Source organism: Miscanthus floridulus, chromosome 14 (assembly GCF_019320115.1).
Source record: "Miscanthus floridulus cultivar M001 chromosome 14, ASM1932011v1, whole genome shotgun sequence".
In the NCBI taxonomy this organism is placed as follows: Eukaryota; Viridiplantae; Streptophyta; class Magnoliopsida; order Poales; family Poaceae; genus Miscanthus; species Miscanthus floridulus.
This window is the reverse complement of record NC_089593.1, coordinates 81,658,601-81,671,696: the sequence shown is the minus strand read 5'-3', so window position 1 is coordinate 81,671,696 and position 13,096 is coordinate 81,658,601.

The following is a 13,096-nucleotide window of genomic DNA, read 5'->3' as shown; positions in this document are numbered from 1 at the left end:
ATGAGAAAAGAATGGAATGAGAAGAGGAATGGAATATGGGGAAATGTACATTAGTTGAGATAATGAACTAAAAAGAACTTAGGGGTAAAACTTGAAAATAGAATAAGAATAGTAAGCTTTTGGCAAAGAACTTTTGAATCTTGCTAACATCCTTACCTTGTCCCAACACCTGCATCTTTAAAGTCTTCCACCCCCCTATTATGTCGGTTTAGTTTGTTGAGTACTTTGTACTCAGGGTTTGTTAACCCTTGTTGTAGGTGAGTCACATGCGAGGCTTGTTTTGGTCCCTGCTGCATGTCTGTGTTTGAAGTCAATGACGATGAGGAATGATGAATGGCCTTTAGACAAGGCCATAGTTTGTATGATTAAATAACGTTAATGTAATATTATCCCCGGCTACTATGGTTGTATGACACTTATGGGTATTGTAAGTTTGAAAACAACTGGTTTGTAAACTATGTATCTTGAAGACTTCCGCTATCTTTTACTCTGATGTATATATTTGAATAAACTATTGTAATCTGCAATGTTTGTGATTGGGATCCTGTTCGAAAAAGTAATCGTGGATGATTCAGGTTTTCCCGAGGACACCCGACAGACCTCTTAAGTTGTTGGGAACTCGTGTACGCTATCAAAGGTCTATTGAGATGACGATAGGTGCACGTGGGCTCGATTTCTCAAGGAGGCTCTGCACAGCTGGTATTAGGGGCAGTTCCCATCAAAGATCATTATAGGTTACTTTGGAAAACCTTCAAATTGATTTGGATCAAAGAAAGTAAACTTGATATTTTAAAGTTCAAATTTCTTTCTTCTTACCTTTGATCTAGACTCAATCCTATCTTATTTTGAAAGTTCGTGGCAGATAATATGATTAGGTTTGTCCTATGTATTAAAATCTAGTACTTATGATTATATAAATCTTTTGTACCTAGATTCGTAAGATCGATTCATGCATCATGCTTGAGCACCTTGCATAATAATTCCCCTTAATAGTGGTTGGGGTAAGTAATGTCAATCCCAATTCTTGCTAACCTCCATTATCCTCAAGCTATTCTTATAGTCCTACCTTGAATTCTATAGGCTATGGCAAAGACCAAGATAACCGCACACAAGTCCACGGGGGCCTCAATGGAGTTCCCCTCATCACCAGTTGGCACCAACAAAACCATGAAGCTTGGTGAAGGAAGTCCCAAGACCCTAGGAGATGAAGGATCTTCAAGCAATCCTACCAACATCAAGAACCTTACCAAGGAGCTCAACACTCTTCGTCGAGCTCATGCCAAAGATCAAGAGGAGCTGGCAGAAATGCAAAGGGGCATCACCATGACCATGGAGCTATGGAAATGAAGCCTAGACACGAGAGGATGCGGCCAATGAATGTGTCCATGAGTTGGAGTTCTATGTAGAAGACCTAGAGATGGACAATGCATTCTTCATGAGAATGTCCACATGCTGTACGCTCAACTTCATCCTCCTCATGGGAATGGTGAAGTTATAGATCAAGATATGATTGTAGATCTAGGAGAAGTCAAGAATGAAGAAGAGGAGGATCCTAAGGAGTTAGTGTACTTCTCAGATGAAGATGAGGTTTTGTCCGATATGGGCACAGCCGCCGAAGACTGAGAGCTCGAAGTAGTAATAGTTCCTTTACTGCTTTCCTAGTAAACCAGGGTTATCTTGTGGGATATAAGACATGTAATTAAATAAGTAACCCTTTGTAGCATGAAAACCGTTTAAATGCTTTCAATAAAGAATAATGTAAGTAAACGTGTTTCTCTAACAGATGCCTCGTCCTATCACCTGAACTAGTACTAGTGGCTTCACATGATGATGATGAGTGCCCAAATCCTCCACCAATGCCTTCAACTATGGCAGATGCCATAACCGCACTCGTTAATGCAACGGCAGAGAATGCTAGGTTGTTAAGGGAATTGGCGTAGAACCAACAAGCACCATACCCTAATCATGGTCGTCGTAATAATGGAAATGACGAGTCAACCTATGTTGATTTTACTGACACAACTTCCGCCTGTGTTTTCTAAGGTAGAAGAGCCTTTAGAAGCTAACGATTGGCTTAGGACAATAGAGCAAAAGTTTGAGCTGATTCACTGTACCGAGATTCAGAAACCAAGGTTTGCAGCATAACAACTCCGAGGAGCTGCTGGTGCCTGGTGGGCAAATTGGTAGCAGTACAGCCCACCAGGCACCCAGCAGCTCCTCGGAGTTGTTATGCTGGTCACCAAATCACCTGGAGGGAGTTCAAGGATGCCTTTAGGGCACACTTATATTCTAGACGGTGTGATGACCATGAAGTTAGAAGAGTTCTTGGCTCTTAAGCAAGGGGAGCACCCAGTGATGCATTATGTTGGGCGCTTCAATCACCTGTCGCAGTATGCTATAGAGTATGTGAATACCGAGGAAGAACAAGAATCATTTTCTTAGAGGCCTGAACACTAAACTTCAGACCATGATGGCAACTTATGGTAATGCAACTTATCATGAGACAATCAACATTGCTATCGCTTCAGAGGAGAATTACCGCCGACATAAGGAGGCGAAGAAAAGAAAGTATCTGCTTTGAATCGTCGAGTGGAAAGCGTCAAAAAGATAGTCTACCATCCTCAGAATCATGGCCGTATGCCATTCCGCCCACAACAAGGCCAAGGCAGGCAGCAAATCTTTATTCGCCCTACAACTAATACGCCTTATCCTCATCAAGCACCGCACCAGCAAAATAATACAAATAATGCAAACCGCAATGCTACTACTCCCCAGAATCACAATTATCCATGCTATAATTGTGGTAAACCTGGACACTTTTCTCGAGAATGTCCGTATCCTAGGAAGAACAATCCTGATGCACCCAAAGCCCCTGTTACTCAAGCTCAGAATCAGTACAAGGGCAATGCTCAGAATAGTCAGAAGGGTCAGGCTGAGAAGAAAACTAGAAGGGTCTTTTATACTCAGGTGGAATCTATTCTAGAAGGAGAACCAGTAATGATGGGTATGTTTCCCATTGCTAAGCATCCTGCAATTACCTTATTTGATTCTGGTGCATCCCATACATTCATCAATCATACATTTGTTGTGAAGCATGAGATAGCTATTGGGGAAACAAAAGAACCATATCATATATAGTCGCTCGGGGGACGAATCTGTACAAGGGAGGTAGTTTAGCATGTACCTATTGATTTGGGAGGTTATGAGTTCCCTACCAATATGCTGATATTAAAGGATCAAGATATAGATATGATCCTTGGTATGAACTGGTTAACTCAACATGGGGCTATCATAGATGTCCTACGTAGAACCATAAAGGTAAATGCACCTGACAGCAAAACCCAACTTCTCATGCAACTTCCCTTTCCTAAGAGTACAGTGGAAACAGTCTATGCTATTATTGTTGAAGGAGCCAAGAAAATTTCAGTGGTATGTGAGTTTACAGATGTCTTTCCCGATGATCTACCTGGTCTGCCACCAGATCGAGATGTAGAGTTTAGAATTGATCTGAAGCTAGGAACGACACCTGTGTCTAGAAGAGCATATAGGATGCCACCCAAAGAACTAGCAGAATTAAAAATGCAACTATAGGAGTTGTTAGACAAGGGTTTCATTCAACCCAGTTCATCACCTTGGGGATGCCCTGCTATCTTCGTGAAGAAGAAGGACCAAACCTTAAGGCTATGTGTTGACTATCGGCCGTTAAATGAAGTCACCATAAAGAACAAATACCCCTTACCCTGAATTGATTTGCTTTTTGACCAACTTGTGGGAGCTAAGGTGTTCTCGAAGATAGACTTGAGATCAGGCTATCACCAGATTAAGATCAGACGAGAAGATGTGCCAAAGATAGCATTTACTACCCGATATGGTCTATACGAGTATCTAGTCATGTCTTTTGGGCTGACCAATGCCCTGGCTCATTTCATGTACCTAATGAACTCAGTTTTCATGCTCGAGTTGGATAAGTTTGTCATGGTGTTCATTGATGACATTCTTATCTATTCTAAGAGCAAAGAGGAACATGCAGAACATCTCCGCATTGTTCTACAAAAATTAAGAGATCACCAACTATATGCCAAATTCAGTAAATGTGCATTTTGGTTGGAGGAAGTACAATTTCTAGGTCATGTGCTATCTGCTGGTGGAATAGCTGTTGATCCAAGCAAGGTAGAAGAAGTCCTTAACTAGAAAGCACCTACCACTATTCATTAAGTTCGTAGTTTTCTAGGGTTGGCAGGGTATTATCGTCGGTTCATCCCTGACTTCTCTAGAATTGCGAAGCCAATTACTGGACTATTGAAAAATCAAACTAAGTTTGTATGGTCAACAGAATGTGAGAAGGCCTTTCAGACATTGAAGAAGTTGCTGACAGCTGTACCAGTATTAGCACAACCTGATATCGAGAGGCCATTTGATATCTATTATGATGCATCCAGAATTGGTATTGGTTGTGTTCTTATGCAAGAAGGCAGAGTCTTAGCATACACTTCCAAACAACTCAAGAAGCATGAAGAACATTATCCTACCCATGATCTTGAATTAGCCACTGTTGTTCATGCACTCAAGATTTGGCGACATTATTTATTGGGCAATATCTGTCATATCTATACGGATCATAAAAGTTTGAAATACATCTTCACTCAATCAGAGTTGAATATGAGGCAAAGAAAATGGTTAGAACTTATCAAAGATTATGACTTAGAAGTGCATTATCATCCGAGCAAGGCTAATGTGGTTGCCGATGCCCTGAGTCGCAAGAGTCATTGTCATTATCTGATTGTAGAACCTATGCAACAAACATTGTGTCAAGAGATGGAGCATCTAAATTTACAAATCATAGAACAAGGTTCCCTGTCCAACATTGCAATTGAGTCCACAATCAAAGATCAGATCATTTCTGCTCAATAGAAAAGTAAGGGCATAGCCCATATCAAGGATAAAGTCATATCTAGAAAACCAACATGTTTCAAGATTGATGAATCAGATATTGTATGGTTCAAGGATAGATTGGTAGTACCCAAAAATCTAGAGCTACAAAAATAGATTCTTGATGAAGCTCATTCTACAAGATACTCCATTCATCCAGGTAGCAACAAAATGTATCATGATCTGAGAAAGAGATATTGGTGGACCAAAATGAAAATAGAAATAGCTCAATATGTAGCCAAGTGTGATATTTGTCAGAGAGTCAAAGCGGTTCATATGAAGACTATAGGTCCATTACATTCATTGCCAATTCCATCCTGGAAGTGGGAAGATATTTGTATGGACTTCATCGTGGGATTGCCTAGGACATCTGCAGGCTACAATTCAATATGGGTTATTGTTGATCGCCTAACCAAGATAGCTCATTTCTTACCAGTTAGAGATAAATATCGAGCGGAACAGTATGCAAAGCTTTATCTTGATAGAATCTTCAGTTTGCATGGGGCACCCAAGACCATTGTCTCTGATAGAGGGTCATTGTTCATATTCAAGTTTTGGAAAAGTCTACATGAGTCTTTGGAAAGTAAACTTATCCGTAGTTCTGCTTATCATCCACAAACAGATGGACAGACTGAAAGGGTAAATCAAATTCTTGAACATATGTTAAGAGCATGTGTCCTTTCCTATGGTGCTAAATGGGATGAATGCCTTCCTTTAGCTGAATTCTCATATAATAATAGCTACCAAGAGAGCATCAAAATGGCACCATTCGAAGCATTGTATGGCCGTAGATGTCAGACGCCTTTAAATTGGTCAGAAGCTAGAGAACGTTGGTTCTTTGGACTAGATGTGGTCAAGGAAGCTAAAGAGATCATACAAGCCAATATGAAGGTAGCTCGATCCCGACAGAAAAGCTATGTTGATAAGAGGAGACGACCGCTAGAGTTCAAAGTGGGAGATCATGTCTACCTCAAGGTGTCACCGATGAAAGGAGTTCATCATTTTGGGATTCGGGAAAAGTTGGCGCCCCATTATGTAGGTCCTTTTCAAATCCAACAACGATGTGGACCGGTCGCCTATCGCGTCAAGCTACCAGATCACATGTCAGCTGTGCATGATATCTTCCATGTATCTCAGTTAAAGAAGTGTCTTCACGTACCTAACCAAGTGATCGACTTTGGTAATGTAGAACTAGAACCTGATTTGACTTATGCTGAGTACCCCATTAGAATCTTAGATCAGAAAGACCAAGTCACTCGAAGACGTACAATCAAGTTCTACAAAGTACAATGGAATCAACACACTGAAGATGAAGCTACTTGGGAGTCCGAGGATTACTTAGAAGAAAACTTTCCTGACTTCTTCGCTTCTATCTAGTTGCAATACCTTGTCTATATTGTAACTTATCTCATTTGTCAACAGAATGGAAAACCCCCTCACTAGCCTTTTGAATAAAGTTATGATGTGTTAGCTTGACACATTTCATTTTCCATTACTTAGCCTTAGGTTTTAAATCTCAGGACGAGATTTCTTTAAGGGGAAGGGTTGTAACACCTCTGGTGTTTTGACCTAGCACTAAAACTTGACATGCCATCATATGCATTGCAAAGCCTTCATAAAGTAGAAAATTTTGAATGCATTCACTAAATAAGCTTTATTTCATAAGTTGTTATTTTATGTGATGTGATTCAAAACCCTAAATAAAGATCATAACCACAAGGGTCAAATTTCATGTGATCACGTGAGGTCATGTGTTATTTGACTCAAATAACCCTAATGAGCCATGTTACTGGTCAAAAATCAAAGTTAAAATAAAAAGGTAAACAAATCAAATTTGAATTCAAATTCAAATCATAAAAGTCCTTTTTGCCCCTTTTAACTAATTCAAAATCCATTTGGAATTTGGGGTTGTGGCAAAAAGCAAAGTTGAAGATTATTTTATAAGGATCAACTTTGGTATTCAAAGTTTTTCAAGTTTACATATAAAATTTGGAGTAATTTTGAAATGATTTAAATGCTCAAATGCACCCCAAATTCAAATTTCAAAATGGAGGTAGAATTTGAAAATATTCCTTGAAGCAAAGTTGTAGAGTTTGAAAAGTTGAGCAACTTTCATTTTTGGAGATTTTCAACTTCTTTAGAAAAATTGGGAGTAATTTGTAAAATGAACTCAGTGGCAATTCTATAAATACCTCAGAAATCAAGTTGACAATAGGGCGCCACCGCCCCACCACCGGCGTCCTTTCTCTGGCCTTCCAGGCATGCCTGTGGCTGCCCTCGGCTTCGCGCTGGCATGGGGTGCACGCTGCGTGTTGATTCTGTGCGCTCCTAGCCGCGCTATAAAGCCTAGACGTCGCCGTTCGCTTTTCTTCCTTCTGTCTGTTTTCCCGACGCCGCCGTCTTGACTCCAGCGAGCTCCCCTCTCCTCCTCAGTACAAGATAGCCCCAGAAAAGCAGTGTTCTAGTTCCGCCTACTCCTTGCACCTCCGACCGACCTGTTCCTACCACTTGATTTCGCCGAGAGCTCGCTGTCCACGTTCATCTTCCTCGCAGCCGGCGACCTCGACCGAAACTCCGATTCACCGCGGCCAGCATCATCCAGTGAGCTGTTGCCCTTGCTTGTTGACTCTACGGCTTCGTCTCGATGCTGTAGTGCTTATTCCACTCTTGCCTGCTCGTTTTGCCCACTGCAGTCGCCATAACGCCATCGTCGACAAGGTCCGCTCCGCCGTGATCACTGTCACCGTCGAAACGCGTCACCATAGCTTCTCCGGTCTCGCTCGTTGCTTCAACACATTCGGGGTGAGCCACTGATGCTTCCTAAACTCTTTGTTTCACCGTTACCAGTCTTGTTTCACTGGCGTAACGCTGCCGTGCCACCACGTCCGCCATGGCCAGTGTCAGCCTTGTTCCGTGTTGTGATCAACCTCTGAAATACCATAGATCGATGTGCCTAGCTCTGGTGAACATGTTAGTACTTTGGCCGTCGCTGTTGGGCTCACCGTCGACGAGTTAGCGCCGGTCAGCGCCGTCAAAGCCACGGTCAATGCCCAAGGTTGGGGATGACATGTGGGGGCCGGCTATCAGTGAGAGCGAGAGAGAATAGTGTATTTTGATATTTTCTGATTTTGAATAGTACTGAATCTTTGGATATTTGTAGGAAAATAATCATAGCTCCAAAAATTCTGAAAATTTGTGTGTAGTTTCTATACATGCTCTAGTATGGTTCAAAAATTTGAAACTTGAAATTTGAATAAATTTTTAATGTTCAAATATTCAGTCCATTAATTGATAAATGCAATTTCCATGATTTTTGTAGGCCACTATATAATTTAAAAAATTATGAAATTTGTTTTGGTACACTAATTTGTCATGAGGAAGCTTACATAAAATTTTCAGGTCATTTGGAACAAGTTCATTTTTGGGCTTATTTCCAAATTAATTCAAAAATAAATAAAAGCAAACCCTAAGTGTTTGATTAGTGTTTGATCTTGTTTTAGTCATGTTTTGTGACTAGTAGGGTTTCAAGATCAGTTTGATCAAGTCATGTGTGGTTCTTGCCGGTAGAATTGCAAGTTGATTTTGTTGGCTTGCAACTGTACCATGTAAAACAGTCGTATTCGAAGTGTTGTTATATTTCATGTACCATGACAGCATCATGTTTACATTATCATCATGTTAAAGCATATGTTATCATTTCATGTAGAATCCGAGAGTGAAGCGATTCTAGTTGAGCAAATTCTGGAAGAATCCTTGGTTATCACGGGATTCGATAATTGTGGTACTGATCCGGAACCCGAGATCGTCAACGAAGGCAAGCCCTGGTTTATGCATTAAACCCTTACCTTGTTACTTTGAAAAGTTTATCACCTATGTTACTTATTGCATTAAGTTGATTAATTCAAATGTTACCTACTTGATGCATTGCCTACCTTGTTAATTGTTTACCATCCTTGAAGATGCTTTCATTTACAAAGGCGTAGAATGCTTAGTATGCTTTATGATAGGATTTCAAAATAAAAGTTTTGATACAATCAAAGATGGCATACTGGCCAAAGAAAGAAAGAAGGTTGAATGAACTAGAGACTAGTCGGGTGACTTATCTTGAATGTTGGGTAATGTTGCCGACTATATCGCTTAAAGGCCACTCATTGTGGATCTTCTGAACGAGACACTTTGTAGTACTGGTCACATACTCCAGTAAGCCTACTTCGGCTAATCCGATACTAAGACAAATGCCCACACACTGGGAGTGGAGAGATGGCAGGAGTCGCGTGTACCCTCGTGGCTAGAATGTGGCCAGATTTGAGGTGTGCTGTGCTCTTGGGTGGTGTGGAGACGGCTTAGTATAGGAGGATCCGGTAGCGAGGTTGATATATGCAAGATTAAGTTCTACATATATCGTGTGATAAGGAAGCCCTAGCTGGGACTTGAATCAATTTGAATTGCCGGTGCTCCGCGGATATGGAGACTCGATTCATTATAGAAGCAATGCAGGACTGGTGAATTACTAAAATATGAGAAAAGAATGGAATGAGAAGGAATGGAATATGGGAAATGTACATTTAGTTGAGATAATGAACTAAAAGAACTTAGGGGTAAAACTTGAAAATAGAATAAGAATAGTAAGCTTTTGGCAAAGAACTTTTGAATCTTGCTACATCCTTACCTTGTCCCAACACCTACATCTTTAAAGTCTTTCACCCCCTATTACGTCGGATTAGTCTTGTTGAGTACTTTTGTACTTAGGATTTGTTAACCCTTGTTGCAGGTGAGTCGTATGCGCAGGCTTGTTTTGGTCCCTACTACATGTCTGTGTTTGAAGTCAATGATGATGAGGAATGATGAATGGCCTTTGGACAAGGCACTAGTTTGTATGATAAATAACGTTAATGTAATATTATCCCGCTACTATGGTTGTATGACACTTATGGTATTGTAAGTTTGAAAACAACTGGTTTGTAAACTATGTTATCTTAAGACTTCCGCTATCTTTTACTCTGATGTATATATTTGAATAAACTATTGTAATCTGTAATGTCTGTGATTGGGATCCTATTTGAAAAAGAATCATGGATGATTCGGGTTTCCCGAGGACACCCGACAGACCTTTTAAGTTGTTGGGAACTCATGTACGCTATCAAAGGTCTGTTGAGACGATGATAGGTGCATGTGGGCCCGATTTCTCAGGAGGTTCTGCCACACTTTTCACGCAAAAAGAATACCCAAGTGAAACGAGAATAATCATCAACAATTACAAAACCATATTTGTTACCACCAATGCTTATGTAAGCGACGGGTCCAAATATGTCCATGTGAAGCAACTCCAATGGCCTTTCATGTGTCACAACATTCTTGATGGGATGTTTAGCTCCAACTTGTATTCCCGCTTGGCATGCGCTACAAATCCTATCTTTCTCAAAAGAAACTTTTGTTAGTCCAAGGATGTGTTCGCCCTTTTGAAGTTTGGCCAAGTTCCTCATCCCAACATGGGCAAGTCAGCGATGCTATAACCAACCCATGCTAGATTTTGCCATTAAACAAGTCTCGGGATTTACTCTATTTGATGTGAAATCAACTAGATAGAGTTTCCATTTTAAATGACCCGTAAATGCAATAGAGGAATCCTCCCTTCTATAGACTTCCACATCCTTATCCATAAAGAGACAATTGTAACCCATCTCACAATTTGTCAAATGGACAACAAATTGTATCTCAATGAATTCACAAGTAAAACATTAGAAATGGAATTATCATTTGATATAGCAATTTTATCCAAACCGAGGACTTCTCCTTTTCCATTGTCACCAAACACAATATTTCCACTATGATCATGATTTGGTTGGAATGATGTGAACATGTCCTTCTCTTCGGTCATATGATTGGTGCATCCTCTATCCAACACCCAACTTGTTCCACCGGAGGAATATTCCTACAAGGATAAATTAAGCTTTTGTTTTAGGTACCTAAAAAGATTTGGGTCCTAGGGGGTTAGTCACATAAAACTTGGGCACCCAAACACTCCTCATAATTTTCTTTCTCTTTTGGGCACCAACATACTTAACTAGAATCTTGCCATCCTTGCCCCAACAACACATATAGTCACTAGCATACCACCGTGGAAGTGGTGCTTGTGGCTTGGGGCCATTGGATTGCTTCATCTTGATTGTCTTATTACTTGTAGGTTGGATCTTTGGAATGTAGACCTTGTTGTTGGCCTTGCATATTAGCTCATCAAGAGCAACGCCCTTGTTGAACTTCACACAAGGCACACCAATGATCATGTTCCTTCCATTGGCCTTTCCATCATACCTATTGTAGCCAATGCCTTCCTTGATTGATGGGTGCCTTGATGACTCATATATACTCTTGTTGGATTGCTCTTGACACTTGCACTCATTCTTTAATATCATCTTCAACCTATGAATCTCCTTGTCTACCTTCTCTAACTCAACAAGGTTAGTTGTATATGCATTCACATCAATTTTATAGCATCTTTTACAACCATCACTAGTGGAGATATTAGAGTCTTCGGTTGCCTTAGGAGAAGTTGAAGTGCTAGCCCAAAGAGTACTATAGTTTAGCTCAAGATTTTGACATTTTTCTTCCAAGCTTGTGAGGCTTTCTTGAGCTATACTCTTCTCATTCTTAAGGCTAGCTACTTGATCATTAACCGAGGAATGTTCCTTAGTCAATTTCCTAATTGAGTTATTGGCTAAAGACAATTCTACGGTTAACTTCTCAACCATCATATTTTCCTTGGTGATAGATCCTTCAAGTGCAAGATTTTTCTCTCTCTCTTGAGTGATTATATCTCCTTGCATCTCTAAGCATCTATCCCTCTTCTCTAATTTCTTCATTAGCATTTTTATTTTAGAGAAGGCCTTTTTACCAAATTTCTTTATCATAGTTGCTTCAATTTTTCTATGTTCTCATCACAACTATCATTCTCATCACTAGAGGAAACGGGTGTAGTATGTACCTTCTCCCCTTTTGCCATGAGACAAGTTGGGGTATAGTAGTCATTGTCAATGAGGTTGGAGAAGAGCCTCAGTGGTGAAGATAGGTTGGAGAAGAGTTTTGGTGGTGAAGTTGAGTCGGGGAAGATCATGGTCTGTGAAGAAGAGTGGTGGATGGTGATGTTTGTGACTCCCTTCTTCTTCTTCTCATCCTCACTTGAGTCACTATCACTTGACTCCCATTCTTCCCCAAGATGAGCTTCACCTCTCTTCTTGCCTTTGTTCTTCTTGTCTTCATCCTTGTCATGCTTGTGCTTCTTTTTCTCATTAGGACAATCGGCTATGAAGTGACCAGTTTGACCACATCCATAGCAAAATCTCTTTTTGAACCTTCTCTTTCCATCACCATAGGTCTTGCGGTTACTTTTCTTCTTCACAAACTTTCTAAGATTTCTAATCACAAATGCAACCTCCACATCAGAATCTTCTTCTCTACTTGAGGAATCATCCTTCACTTTCTTCTTCTTTTCTTAACTTAAACCTTGACCTTCATGTTGTTGAGTTGCTTTAAGGGCTGCACTCTTGTTGAATCCCATTGCATTAGGATTTTGATTGTGAGCATTGATTGCATCTTCATCTAGACACTCATGATGCTTGAGTTTTGAAAGAACTTCTTGAGGGGTCATCTCATCATAACCAAACCTTTCCATGATCATGAATGCTAGCATGTTGTTCTTAGCTCTATAGGTTCTCAACATCTTTCTAGCAACCTTGTTGTCATCCCATTCAGTGCTTCCAAGAGCTCTTATGTGGTTGACCAATGCCATGAGCCTATGAAACATGGATTGTGTTGTTTCATTTTGCAAGAATACAAATGTTTCCAATTCACCATGAAACAACTCAATGTTGCCTTTTCTCATACTTTTATCTCCTTCAAATGACACTTTCCAAGTATCCCAAATTTGTTTTGCACTTTCCATTCCATTCACTTTTCTAAACTCATCCGGAGCTAGGCTTGACACAAGCAATGCTACGACTTGTGCATTTTGATGGAGGTTGTGCACTTCTTTCGGAGTTATCTCTCTATCTTCATCGGTAGGAATCATCACACCAACATCCACAACTTCCCAAAGTCTTGCGTCAATGAGATGCATCTTCATCTTGTAAGACCAATCGGTGTATCTTTTTCCATCAAAGTGAGGTTGCTT